This window comes from Macaca thibetana, chromosome 18, assembly GCF_024542745.1.
Source record: "Macaca thibetana thibetana isolate TM-01 chromosome 18, ASM2454274v1, whole genome shotgun sequence".
NCBI lineage: Eukaryota > Metazoa > Chordata > Mammalia > Primates > Cercopithecidae > Macaca > Macaca thibetana.
In genome coordinates, this window is record NC_065595.1 from 22,869,489 (window position 1) to 22,884,947 (window position 15,459).

The following is a 15,459-nucleotide window of genomic DNA, read 5'->3' on the forward strand; positions in this document are numbered from 1 at the left end:
AGTACTTTCTCAGTGGAGTCATCAGATGAAAGCAATAATGAGGAAGGTGGTACACATGCAGCTTTGGGAGAGAGGAGGAGTGACACAGTCATCCAGATGAGTGGGGCAGTGGAGTAACTGGATTGTGAGGGTAATAGCTGCATGTCCCTCCAAAAGCTATTCCAATAATTCAGCCAGAAAACACACACAAAGTGCTTAGAACAGTGCCTGACATCACAAACACACAACAAATATTAGCTCACATTTTTTATTACTCTTCCTAAATTATCTTAATCTTCAAGAATAACATCACAGGGTGGACTGAAGCCCCAGGTGGTCTCCACTTTCATGTTTCCTGGGATCAACCCCCGGAAAACAGCCCGTTCATCTCAAAATCAGTGGAGCCTTTGCCTGCCCAGGGCATTTCCTTGCACATGTCTAGAAAGGAGCCAATCTGGACGGCAGCCTTTGCTGGCAGCAGGCACAGGCATGGCAACAGCACACAGTGTCCTGCTGAAACGAGAGGCCACTTAGATGAGGCAGCTCTTTGTTGGTAATGACAGTTCCCACTCACCTTGGGATTTCATCAGGACCTAGTGTGGCCCTTGTGTTCCCAGTTTCCAGGGACTTTAGAATGGTGGTACAAATAAGAAAGAACAGGCCTGGTGTGATGGTTCACGCCTGTAATCCCAGCACTTTGGGAGGCCGAGGCGGGTGGATCACAAAGTCAGGAGATCGAGACCATCCTGGCTAACACGGTGAAACCCCGTCTCTAAAAATAAAAAAAAAAAAAAAAAAAAAAAATTAGCCAGGCACGGTGGTGGGCGCCTGTAGTCCCAGCTACTCAGGAGGCTGAGTGGGGAGAATGGCGTGAACCCGGGAGATAGAGCTTGCAGTGAGCTGAGATCGCGCCACTGCACTCCAGCCTGGGCGACAAAGCGAGACTCTGTCTCAAAAAAAAAAAAAAAAAAAAAAAAAAAGAAAAAGAAAGAACAAACAGCTACAGAGTGTGCAGACTTGGGGGATTTCTGTGCAGGGGTCCTTATTTTAAACTTCCAGCCACAAGAATGGGTTAACTGATGAATAAATGTAAATCATCCATGTGGTCACAGGAGCAGGGTGACTGGGGAGATGTCGGGGAAGATGGTACAATGTACTGAACCAGGAGTCCAAAGCCTTGGGATGTTATCCTGGCTCTGCCACAATGCAACAAGGCACCTTGAATGATTAAGATTCCTTTTGGGTAAACAAGAATGATGATGAAGATGAAGAACATGAAGATGGTGATGATAGCTTGACTCTGGCTCTAATGAAACACAGTCCCTACAATTCTGAAGTCTGTGCTCCAAAAGGACGAGGATTGAAGGAGGCGAGGTTCCTGTGACAGCTGTCTCCTGGGTGCTCTCCTATAGCCCCTCTCCATTCTGGACTGCCTCTGTGGGCTCCCTTGCCCTCTGACTCTAGATTGGATTCAGTCATGCAAGACTCCAGCTAGAGATCAGAAGCCAGGAGTAGCATGAGGTCAGATATTTAGATCCTAAATCTAATGGCCCATCTTCAGTACTGAATTTACTAGGCTGTGAGCATCACTGGACACTTGCGATCACTCCGTCTTGGAAATAGGTTTGTCTCTGGATTTAGGGACTTGCTGCTCCTACGGGCTTTCCTGCTCCCTCACTGACTTTTCAGAATTATTTTTTGAACTGTCCTCATTTCTCCAGCCTCTCAGCCAGAGGTCTGAGGACCCCAGAGTTCAGAACTCAGTCTATTTTCTATTTATACTAATTCCCTAGATGAACGTAACCCATGGCTCATTCAAAGCTCAGGACTTTAAACATTTATTCATGCTGAAAGTTTCCAAACTCATATTTCCAGCCTGCACCTCCTCATATACTCCTGACTTACTTTTTCATCTTACCACTGTTTGCCTGGGGTACTTTATAGGCGGTGCTGTGTCAGCAGTTCCAAGGTGTCTGGTTGTCTCCCGTTTGGTGTGAGCCGCCATTGATGATCATGACCCAGATTTTTAATTCATTAGAGGGTTGCAAGATGATGATAATCTATTTTTTTTTTCACTTATGTGGAATAGTCCTATACCGTGAAACATCCTGTCACCAACTATGGAGTTACTTCGAGGCATAGCTCATTCAGGGACAGCTGGTTTTCAGAATTATACATTCAGCATCTTCAAAATGTGACCACTGAAAAAAAACAGGAGAGACAACATGGAGTAGCCTCCAGGCTGAGGACCGGAAACAGTGCTGAGGTTGAGGACAGCCAGGCTATTGAGAGCAAGCACAGAGGGTGGGAGGCAGAGGAAACTCCTGCTTCTCTAACCCAGCTACTTGCACTTTCCACTGGTGGGGGGTGTTGTGTGTGCTGGGGTTATTTTAAGCCGCGCAATGAATGTGGCGCATCTTCTTGGGGGTATCAATTTTACTTGAAGAGTGGGGAAAACGTTTTCTACACTAAAATAAATACAGAAACTTTATGAAATAAGATAGAAAAAGCACATGCATTTTAAAGTGAAAAACAGACTTTTCTCTTTTGCTGTAGGTCTTTTTTATGCATTATTTTCAGACCTCAGGGATTTGTCTTCTTATCTTCTGCTTGTGGGAAGCGCTGCACCAGAACATTGCTCGTGCGTCTGTCCAACCTGAAGGGCCAGAGGCCGAGGAGATAGGCCAACTCTAGCCCCAGTGAGCATGTGAGAGAAGCCGACTTGGCCTCCAGCACAGCACCCTGGGCCAGGAGCACATTCTGGGTGTCGAGGTCAGTCTTTACTGGGGAAATCTGATCCCACCCAGGGGTGTGGTTTCAGCTTCACCTCTCTCTGCAAGCAGATCTTGCTTCATGGTGTCACTTGCCCTGGGAGCTGGGACTAGGGAGAATGTTTCCACTGTTGTAGAGCCAGACCCTTTTCTGGGGAAAGGGGGCCTCTTTTTGGACATGATCAGGCCTTATTATTGGCGGTTTGAGCAGAAGGATATCTGCCTGGGTGGTGTAGAAGGTTATAGCAGGAAGGGACCTGCCAAATGCTCTACCTAAATTCGTTGTTACATATGAGGATCCTGGAGCTCAGAGCAGCAATTGATTGGCCTGGTCAGTGCCAAGGATAGATAAAAAATCCCATCTTGGCTTCTCAATACAGGGTTGTTTATGCTGCCCAGACGCCTTTCATTTGAGAGGAACTGAATGCTCCATCTGCTCCAACAAGGCCAGGTCTTGCTACAATAGACAGAATTTATAGAACTGCCTTTGCTAGGGATCTATCCTAACAAAATAGCCAGTGACTCATACAAAAATGTATGCACAAAGATTTTTTTATAGCAACATTATGGAAAATAGTAAATACAGGGACAAATCAAAAGGCAGATTGTTTATATCCATTGTGGAATAATCATCTAATGCAATAATGTATGTCATTAAATGTCTTCTTGAAAAGAACATGCACTGGTACAGGTTCTCAGTTTTGGGTACATGACTAGTGGAAACAGCAATGTGATCTCTGAGTGCTGGACTTCGGGTGGTTTTTATGCTTTCTTTATAATTTTCTGTATTTTTCAAATTTTCTACAATGAACACTCATTACTTTTGTATTAATTACCTTTTAAAATATTAAAAGTGTCTTTGACTGACTGTAGTTACTAGCTAGTGGCAGTTGCCAATATGTTCTGCTATTTCTGAGTTCTCTGATTAGCCCCACACCTTGCTTCTAATTTGGCTTTTTTTTTTGTTTGGAAAATGTCCGTTAGTAGTTTATTCAGGGAGCATGTGAGTGGTTAAAAAAACCAAAACTATTAGTTTTTTATATTTAACAAGTATTTATTTTGCCCTGACTCTGAAAGGTATATGGTACTTAGCAAGGTATATGGCTTTTATTACATTTTCCTTCAACACTTTGAAGATATTATTCACTTGTATTCTGGCATCCATGCTGCTGATGAAAAGATTGAGGTCAGTTTAATGAGCATGTCTTTGTAGAAAATCTTTTCTTTCTCCCTGTCTCTCATAGCTGTTATGATGTTATCTTTAATGTTTTGCAGTTTCACAATGCTATGTCTAAGTGGGGATTTATCTTTGTTTATTGTGCTTGGCACTTGGTGTACACTTTCAGTCTGAGGAGTCAGTATCTCTCATCAATTCTTAGCCATTTCCTCTTTGAGTGTTGTCTTGCCATCAGTTCTTCAGTTCTTCTAGAAATCTGATTACACGTGTTTTCAAATTTTTCAGTCTATCCTCTATGTTTCCCCACTATTCTTTTACCTTTTAAATTGAGGTAAAATTTGTACACACTGAAATGCATAGATTTTAAGTGTACTATTTGATTAGTGTATGCACCTGTGAAACCACAATCCCAATCAAAATTAAGAACATTTCCATCTTCAAGAACATTTTCTTATGCCTCCTTTTAGTCAATTCTCATTTCTTACAGACAACTGTTCTGTTTTTTTTTAATCATAGGGTAGTTTTTTCCTGTTCTCAAACTTTGCATAAATGGAATCATGCAGCATATATCTTTGTGTTTGGTCTATTTCACTTAAAGTGTTTTTGAGATTCAACCATGTTGTTGCATGTATTAGTAGTCCATTTTTTTTCCTTTTGCTAAGCAGAATTTTATTGTAGAAAAATATCAAAATTTGTATAATCGAAATGCCTGAATCATTGGGGCTGGGGGTTGGAGGGAGAGTCTGTTCTACTGACTTTTTTTTTTTTTTTTTTTGACTATTAGTCACATTTGCTATGTCTTCACATGCTTAGTGATTTTTGATTGCATGTTAGACATTGTGATGATATGTTGTGGTGACTGAATTCTGTTACCCTCCTCTGAAGAATTCTAACGTGGAGTTAAATCACTGACTGATCACTTTGAACCTGTGGAGGCATGGTTTTGCCTTTAGTAAGATGGAGTGTCTGTATAAAGTTCAAGGTGTTTAGCAAGCCTTCCCAACTTGATAGGTCTCACTCTCTTGGGGTGGGCATCTGATATCTCTGCTTAGTTATTTTACCATTTCAACTTGATTTCTGCTTGTCTTTTTAGAATCCTTATTGTGAATATGCATTTTAGGGGTAAGCCAATAATTTAAGGGGAGTTTGTATGCAGATTTTTGGCACCACATACCATGACTCCCTCCTTTCCAGGATTTCCTTCTCTAATTTCCAGCTGCCCTGGAACTCTATTCTCTGACACCTGAAGTTATTAAGACTGCAGCTTTCTGCTTGAGATCTAGTGACTCTTCACTGTATGGACTGCAGTCTGCTCTCAACTGAAAATGGCTATATGTCATCCAACATGGCCTCTGCTTCTCAAGGGACATATCTCTTCCAGATTTTGCCTGCTTTTTGGTGTTATTCAGTGTCTTCAAGTGTTTAATATTTTTTACAGAGTTTATAATTGTTGTGTGTGACAGAGTTAGTCTGAAACAAGATATAATAATACTATTACCACAACTGAAGCTCTCCCTCTAAACATTTTTAAGTGTCTTCATCCTTTTATTTCTCTGTTGTATACTATGAGCAAATTATTTTGTCCTATATTTAACTTTTCTAATTATATTTTTTACTATATCAAGTTTAGAGCTATCTCATCCATTGTGGTTTATTTTTTAAGACTCCTGCAGTTACCTTTTATAGTCACCTGTTCTGATTAATTCTGCTTTCTAATTTGATAATCTCTTATTATTTTTAATAGATACTATTTCTTTCATTATTTCAGGATATTATCACAGAAGTATTTAATAAAAAATCATTTTCTTATTGCTCAGTTATTTAAATTTTTTTGTGAAGTGATTTCATCTCTCAATTGTTGATTTTTCTGGTTACTTTTTTTAGCATTATTTTACATTTCAGGTTTTGGAATATTAGTTTGCAGACTCATTTTGAGTGAGGCGGAAGTTTTCCCTCCCATCCCCTATTCTCTATCTAATATTTTAGTAGGTATCTCTACTTGCCTCCTGGGGTATCTCAATCAGAACTAAGTGTTGGAGTGTTGGCTTGGGAATCCCAGCCCACAGTAATATTTCTGGTATCTCAAAACTTCTCAGCAAGTTATTAGGCAAAAAATACGTCCCATCTTACGTGCTTGTGTTAGAATCTGATGAAAGGTCCTCACAAGTGATGGGGTCTGTGTCCGCTCCCGTTGATCCTAAACCAACTTTTGTGACTGCCTCAATCAATAGATTATGATGAGGTGACACTGTGACTTCTGAGTCAAGACCATAGAAATGCCATGAACTGGCTGGGCGGTGGCACACGCCTGTAATCCCAACACTTTGGGAGGCCGAGGCCAATGGATCACTTGAGGTCAGAAGTTCAAGACCAGACTGACCAACATGGTGAAACCCCATCTCTACTAAAAATACAAAATTTAGCCGGGCATGGTGGCAGGTGCCTATAATGCAAGCTACTCAGGAGGCTGAGGCAGGAGAATCACTTGAAACCCAGACGTGCAGTGAGCCGAGATTGTGCCGCTGCACTCTAGCCTGGGCAACAAAGTGAGACTCCGCCTCAAAAAAAAAAAAAAAAAAAACAAAAAAAAAGAAATGCCATGCACTTCCACATTGCTCTCTTGAGATGCTCACTCTCACTTTTGGAACACAGCAACCATGCTATCAGGAAGGCCAAAATAGCCCTCACAGAGAGAACACATGTAGAGGGCAACCAACAGCTCAGCTAACGTCCCAAACTACAGCCAGCATGAACCTCCAGATATGTGAACAAAGGTGCCTCCAGGTGGTGCCTGCAGCCATTGAGCCACCTCCAACAGAGGCTCTAGACATCTTTGCTGTGCCCTGTCTGCATTCCTAAGCTACATAATCCATTAATAAAGTAAAATGACTTGTTTTACCCTACAGAATTGTTGGGTGATTTGCTATGCAACAGTAATAACCAGAATGATTGTTCTGTCTAGCAGTTTGGCCCTTTGGAACACCCTATCAGAACTAAATAATTGTTGGCTTGAGAATCCCAGCCCATAGTAATATTGCCAATATCTCAAAAGTGTTCACCGAGACAGTGGGTGGCTTGGCCCAGGTCCTGGTTAGGAAGCTGTGCCTCCCTAGGTGTGCACAGCTTCAACTCAGCATCAGCACCTGGCAGGAGTGTCTGGAAAACTTTTTCTTATCCCTTTCACAAGCAGGGAACATCCAGCCCATCTCTGGTTTCAGTGTCAGCCTCACCTTGTGGAACTTTGGGCCCCTTTAACTCCACAGAGACTACCCTCTCAGTTGACTGAGTATGTAGCCACACCAGACCGATTTAGTTAAATGTTTATGTGACTAAGTTGTGAATTGTTTTGCAGTTGCCATGGACCTCCAGGTTGAAGCTCATGTAATTGGAACATGAGCAGATGAACCAAGTATGCAACCATGGGCAGAATCTAAGTACTAAGATGGAGGCACAAGAACTGAATTAAGAAGGAGACCCTGAATGACAGGATTCAGGATCCAATCAGATGGAGCCCTGGCATCATCTTATTATAAGACCCAATCAGGTCACACCTCATTGTGCTATGCTTGTAATACCCGACCCAGCTCCCAGCTCAGGGAGACAGATTTGACCATTTCCTCCTGTTCACTGCCAGTTGACTTGCAATAAAGCTTTTCTTTGCTGAAAAGCTGATGCCAAGGTATTGGCTTCACATCAGGCAGCCGTCAGCCCATTGGTTGCTCGGTAACAAGTACATCCTTTTGAACTCGAGGCCCATCAAGCCTGGTGCTTCAACCATGTTTCTGTTTTTTTGTTGTTGTTGTTGTTCCTGGTCTGTGGGGATGTTTTGCGTCTTTTAAATTTTTTAAATCAGATTTCACTTTTTCTGTCATCATTGTGTTTGAGTAGAGGTGAGGTGGGGAGAACGCACACCATAAATTTATAGCAACATTTTAGCTGACAATCCTTCTACACGACTCATAAAGTCAAGAAAAAAATCAATGAAATCAATGCTATTCCACCTCTACCTCTCAACTCTGTGCTCTTTGCCCCCTTTTTTAGTGCACACCATTCATTCCCCTGTTAGCCCGCTCCTGGGTCTCTCCACTGATCTCTATCACCAACTGGGAAGAAATTGGGTGACCTTATTTGCTTATACTAAAAAGGTGGGGAGTGTAGCAGACAGAATAATGCCTTCCCCAAATGTCCATGTCTTAACTCCTAGAACTTGTGAACAGACTACCTTACAGGCAGAAAGGATTTTGCGGGTATGACTAATTGAAGGATTTTGAGATGGGGAAATTATCCTGGATTATCTGGATGGGCCTGATGTAATCACATGGTCCTCATAAGAAGGTAAAGATAGAGAAGGTAGTGACAAAGGAAACAGAGCCAGAAAAGGTGATGTGATAACAGAGAAAGAGAGAGCAAGAGAGAGAGAGAGCACTATGTGGGAAGATGCTATGTGCTGGCCTTCAAAATGGAGAGGGAAGTTCATGAGTCAAGGAATGCAGGCAGCCTCTAGAAGCTAGAAAAAGCAGGGAAATGAATCCTTTCCTAGAGCCTCCAGAAAGAATGCAGTCCTGCTGACCCATTTTGGACTTCTGAAATCTAGAACTGTAAGAGAAAATAAGTGTGTTGTTTTAAGCTGTAAGTCTGTGATAATTTGTGACAGCAGCAATAAGAAACTAGTACAAGGACTGAAGGCTTAACCTCTCTAGAAATGTTCTAAACCTAAAATGGGACCAAAAGAGAAGGGCATTACTTAACTCAAATGAATGGCGCTGTCATAGTGGAAATCCAGTTGTGCAGATGGCTCCATATCTCACTTCCAGGGCCTGCTTCAGGGATGTTCTGTGTCTTAATGCCTGGGCTTCCTTCATCAATGCCATTGCTTTGGAATAGGTTTTATTTCTCTAGAAGATGCCTTCTACAATGCTATTGAGGTAGGAGGGTACTAGTACTGCAGCAGGAATTTGTTTTAGAGTCCAGATAGACACAGTAGAGGAAACAGGGTTTGAAAATTCATGAGGCTCTTAGCCTACAGGCTGGAGGCCTTACTGGGCCCTGGGTGCCTCAGTGGGAGATGGCAGGTTGATGGAGGGAGGCACCAAAGCCCATGGCAAGCCCAGCAAGGTCTTACCCTTCAGTCCTGCAATCCGAGGGAGGTCATGTGGTAGCTCCTCTAACGAACTGCACGGAGGAACAAGTTGCAGTAGGAAACAAAGGTGATTTTGCTTCAGATTCTTCAGAGATAGCAATATGTCAGCAGCCCCCAGAGAGGCTGAAAGTAAATGAATCAGTGCTAGAAAGTGAAGGATACCATCCGCACTGAATGGTGAAAAGGACTCCTGAACAGTATCTTCATTGATTTTTTTCTGTAATTGACACAGCATCCTGGTTTGCCTTCAGGCTTCAGAAGGAGAAAACGGGGAGCCCATGTACACAGAGCTTCCTTGTGTTGGAATTTAATAAAAAAATATTCCCTGGAATGAACTCCTTTTTCTTTCCCTTCATCATTCCTCTTTCTCTCTCTGCTGTCTGCCTCTTCTTTCTACTTCCTTTCTCCCTCCTTGCCTCTCCTTCCCCAGGTCAATCTCTCTCTCTCTCTCTCTCTCTCTCTCTCTCTCTCTCTCTCTCTCTCACTCACACACACACACACACACACAAAATTTCCTTTTGTTCAAAATAAGAGCTTAGACAATAATTGCCATGATATGGGCAACCTGCTTTTGCTGGATGTGACATCGAGGACCTTAGGAAAGAAAAAAATAGCACATTCCATCTTTCATGTTGGCTTAAATCTCATTTGAACAGCAGCTCAGTATTTTTCCAGGAAAATATATCACTCACAGTTGCTATATCTGAGAACTGCCCTTTGGAGTAGAATGCAGAGAGAAAGCCTAGACTCCCTTTGTGGGCTCCACCACACGGGAGACGGGAGAATCATCCCCTCACCTGCAGAGCCACCCCCGTGGGCCTTGGTGGGCAGAGGCTGGTTCCTGCTTTGTTGCTAGTTATGGATTTCACAGATGAGGAAAGTACAGGTCTGTCAGATAACTTTAAGGAGAATCTCCTAAAAAGGACCCCCATGTAGGATCAGCCTGATAGCTGAGTGGGAACATTGTTCCTAGCTTGAAGCTGCCTCGATAAGGGCCGGGAGAAAAAGATCATTGAGAAGGACTGTGTGTGGATACAGCAGCTGCTGGGATGTGCCCAAGGAGAACAGGACTTGGTGCTGGGGAAAGCAGATTGCCTGATAATCTCTCTTTGTACCAGACATGTTTGCCTAAGTGTGCTCAGAAGCATCAGACAGCATTTCAGACACTTTAACATAAAAATATTCCATTAGGCCAAAAGCTAGTCTTGGCACAAAAGAGGTTCAAAAATTAAAATGAACCTAAGACTGTTTTTTCTGCCTTTTGTTTGTTTGTTTTATATTTGGCCTCAAATTTGCCTTTGGTATCCATATTCAGGTATTCAACAAATATTTATACATTTCTTGCTATGTGGCAGGCACTGTGTGCTATGTGGTGAATATGATGGTTAGCAAATCTAGTGGAATGTTTTCTTTAGTGAGGGAGATGCACTTTGATCCAAGACTTTTACAAATGTAAACTACCAGCAGGGTAGGGGTTATGGAGGAGAGGTGGTGGGGTCATAAGAGGGTTAACAGAGGGAACTGGCTTGTCAAGGAGGTCAGAAAACAGTTCCCTAAAAATGTAATGACTGGAAGCTGAAGCTGGAAGCTGAAATCTGCAGGAAGCGTAGGAGTTAATTGGGGGAAGAAAATGGGAGAGTGTCTAAGATTTAGGTAAGAATGTGCAAAGGCCCTGTGGCATGGTGGTTTCAAGGAGCTAAAATAAGCCACAACTGATTGGCTAGCACCAGGGGTGAGGAGAATGCTGAGAAATAAAGTTGGAGAGTCAGGCCAGGGGCCAGGCTGTGTTAAAAATTTTGGACTTTATCCGAAAAGCATTTGGATGGCTTTTAAGCAGCGTGTGTGTGTGTGTGTGTGTGTGTGTGTGTGTGTGTGTGTGTGTGTGTGAGAGAGAGAGAGAGAGAGAGAGAGTAGGTGATGTAGAGAAGTGGATGGAATCCATAGATACTTGGATTTCTGGCCTGAGCAAACTCATGAATGAAGGGTGGTAGCATTTGCTGATGCAGAGAACCATGGAGAAGGAGTGAGTGTGGGATGAACATGAATTTGATATGAGTCATGTTGGGTTTGAGGCATCTTTGAAAAACCTACATGAAGATGCTGGGTTAACCACCCTGTGCTCACAGCCCTTGTTGTCTTGGGTTGTTCTAAGTGTCCCTGGCTGGCGGGAGACCTGCCCTCCATAGGGGCCAGCCTGCTAAGCCCTGCACTCTTGCTCTAAGCAAGACTTCCTAGAGGGGTGTGCCCTCCACTTAGTTCTGTGTCCTGTAGGAAAGGGGTCTGAGAAATTAGCTGAACGAAGGTGGCAATGACTCTGAATGCCACGGTGAATCTCCTCATAGGTACTTGTCGTTTAAGAATGACACCTGAGCCTCTCAAAGTTACAAAGCCCTTTCTCAACCACAGGACTATTGACAGTTTGGAAAGGATAACTCCTTGCTGTGGGAGGCTGTCCTCTGCAACACAGGATGTTTATTTAGCAGCATCCCTTCCTTCTCCACACTAGTTGTGACAATCAAAAGTGTCTCCAGATATTGCCGAATGTACCTCGGGTCGGGTGGAGGCAGAATTGCTACTGATTGGGAACTACTGCCATATACAATTTCATTTGGCCCTCATCATATCTAGGTGGGCAGAGCAAGTTTTATCATCCTTATCTTTAGATGAGAAAACTGAGACTCAGAAAGTTTAAGTTGTTTGCCCAAGATCACACAGCTACACATTTGTGGAACTGGGATCAGAACCTAATTTTTTGACTCCGAGTGTGGGTCCCCTTCCTTTTTTTTTTTTTTTTTTATTAACCATACTGCTTTCTAGTTAAGGCATAGCAATAATGATGAATTTCCTGGCACTGTGGCAAAATGCTAGGAGAAGATATTTTCTGCTTCTACCTAGGTAGCCCATTAGTCAACTTCATCAAATGAGGTTGATACCACAGAACATCCCAAATGCTAATGACAGAAACTGATGGTGCTAAAATGCTTTTGTGTGTGGTGATGGTGGGAGGATCAAATATCGCATTCAATATTCAAAATTCTAGTAAGGGAAGTGGACCAATATTTGTCATTGGCTCATTTTCTTCACGACCACTCTGTGGCATTGTGGAGGCAGCTATCATGAGTCCCATTTTATGGACAAGTAAACTGAGGGACCTTAACATAAGTTACATGCCCAAGGTGGCTCAGCTAGCAAGTGGCCAAGCTGGGACTGAAACTCAGGTTGGGGTAAAGGTAAATTCATGTCTCCTGAATGCAGCCCTGCTGATTCCTCATGGGGTGCATGGGCTGATGAACCAGATGGCCTTGAAGGGTCCTTTTAATGCTCCCATTTGATGATTTCAATTACAAAAACACTGTTGGGGGGGAAAAAGCACCAAATGTAATCCTAATGTGAATGGTCTGTTGCTATGTGCTGTTTTTCCTTGAATACCAGGGTTACCTCTGTGGATGTATGGAACATTGATATGGATGTGTGGATCCATATCTGTGGATGTGTGGAATATTGATATGGGTTAGCTGTGTCCCTGCCCAAATCTTATCTTGAATTGTAGCTCCCATGATTCTCATGTTGTGGGAGGGACCCAGTGGAGGGTAATTGAATAATGGGGGTGGGCCTTTTCCATGCTATTCTCATGATAGTGACTAAGTCTCACAAGATCTGATGGTTTTATAAAGGGGAATTTCCCTGCACAAGTTCTCTTCTGTTGTCTGCTGCCATGTGAGATGTGCCTTTCACCTTCCACAATGATTGGGAGGCCTTCCCATCCATGTGGAACTGTGAGTCCATTAAACCTCTTTCTTTTGTAAATTGGCCCATCTTGAGTATGTTTTTATCAGCAGCATGAAAATGGATTAATACGAATACTAATGCCCATTTTTGCCCGGTCTTATTAAAAAATCAGACTCCAAATAAAGCAGTAAAACAATGCTTGTGGAACTTTCTTAACAAAGAGACATTAGTCTACTCCACTCCTTTTTCCTTTATAGCAGTCTGCTTTGAGCTGGGGAAGGAGACGGGGTTTGCTGGGAAATAATTAGAAGTGAAAAGATTTAGAAGTGGCCTAAGGACCCAAAAGCAGGACAGACACTGGGCAAACTCTTTGGATGGGAGGAAGCTTTCCTAGTCTCCCATGACCTCCTTTCACTCTGGGCTCCTTTGTTCCATACTTCCTCCCTCCCCCTGGAAGTGCACAGTGCCCTAAATCAGAGGGTTGCTACTCCAACTACACATTAGAATTGCCCAGGAGACTTTAAAAATATATACTGGGTCCCCCTGCCAAGATCAATTAATTCAGAACTTTGGGACTGGGGTGCGTGATTCTAATGTCTCACCAGGGCTGAGAACCATTGCCATCTTTATCAAACTCATCTGTCCTGGCTTCCATTCTTTTTGGGGACTTGATGAGAGTAAGCTGTTAATGTGAGAAACTGAATTAGACTAAGATGTTAGAAGCTACAGTCATTTAATGGGTCAGTCTTTGAGATGATGTATTTGTAGCTTTATAGGAACCTTGGTCTATTCCTGCCTGTTCCTTCCCTGCCAAACTGCAGGTAATAAAGGACATTCACTATTAGAGTCCCAGCCAGACTCCCCTGGCAACATATGGGGAGCTCCTCACCACCAGTGAGGTGGGGGTATCTGGGGAAGGTCTGATGCTCACATAATTGGCTCCCCAAATTGCTGCTATTAGCCACTTCTTCCATCGCACTTCTGTGCAAGAGCCATTGCTGTCCATGTGCTCAGCCCTGATCCAGACAACAGATAACCCTGACTGAGGCAGACCTGGCACATCAGCCCAGGGGACCAGAATTAGGTTAGCTGCCAAGGATAGAACAGATCTCACAAAATAAACAGTTTTGCCCCCTTCTTTCCCATATTAACCTACCCCAAACCCCTGGACTCTGCCTTAGTTCCCCTGCCTGAATCTCCTGTTCCATATTGAGCCTATAACCTTGTACTCAATCTCATTTAATCTCCTTGTGGTTTCAGCTCTGTCAACAGCCTCCACTGACCAGATTGAGCCTTCTCAGACCTGCAAGGAGATGACTTGGTCATGCTTCTTGCCTCCTGGCCATTGGCTGACCCACTTATATCCTGGAGGCAGATCCTCAACCAGGTCTGTTTCCACAGTCCTTGCCATGCCTACCCCTGATTGCTGACAACATCCCCCCCGGCCCATCTTCATAGCCTACCAGCCCTGGATATGACAGAGGGGCAATCATGGATCATAACATTCAGAACTAGGGCTTCCATTTCCCCTTCAATATTAGTATGTCATCAAAGGAAGTGGGAGAACCATAGTAGAGCCACATATTACTATGGAGAACAGAATTTGGGAAAAGTCAGTGGTAATCAACATGATGAAATGAATGAGAGGCACTGGTAAATCCCAGACCCAAGGCCAAGTTGGACCATGTGTCTAAAGTCAAACTAAATTAAAAACAACAAAGCTTCAATTAAGTGTTAGTCTGTTGAGTAATCTTCTGCAGAGTTGAAGGTCCGCTAGGAGTTTAATACAGTTATGCACCATATAATGACATTTTGGTCAACAATGGACTGCATATATAGTGGTCCCATAAGACTAAAACAAAGCTGAAAAATTCCTATCACCTATGCCATCTTGATGATCCTGACCCTGTGTAGACCTAGGCTGATGTGTGTGTTTGTGTCTTAGTTTTTAACAAAAAAAGTTTAAAAAGTTAAAAATAAAGGATTTAAAAATAGAAAAAAATCTTATAGAATAAAGATGTAAAGAAAGTATTTTTGTACAGCTCTACAATATATTGTGTTTTAAACTAAGTGTTACCACAAAAGAATAAAAAAGCTAAAAATTCAAAAGTTTATAAGGTAAAAAAGCTGAAGTATGCTAAGAGTAATTTGGAATTGAGGAAAGATAAATATTTTTAAATAAGTTTAATGTAGTCTGAGTGTATGGTGTTTATAAAGTCTACAGTAGTGAACAGTAATGTTCAAGGTCTCATGTTCACTCACCAGTCACTCATGGACTCACCCAGAGCAACTTCCAGTCCTGCAAGCTCCATCCCTGGCAAGTGCTCTATACAGGTGTACCATTTATTATCTTTTACACCATATTTTTATTGTACCTTTTCTATGTTTAGATATATTTAGATATACCAATACTTAACACTGTGTTACAATTGGCTATAGCATTCAGTAAAGTCACATACTGTACAGGTTTGCAGCCTTAAAGCAATACATAATACTGTATAGCTTAGGCGTGTAAGAGGCTATATTATCTAGGTTTATGTAAGTACACTCTATGATGTCCACACAATGATGAAATCACTTAGTGATGCATTTCTTTGAGCATACTCCAGTTGTGAAGTGACACATGACTATATTTGGCTAGAGGAAAAAACTTTATGCTTTGC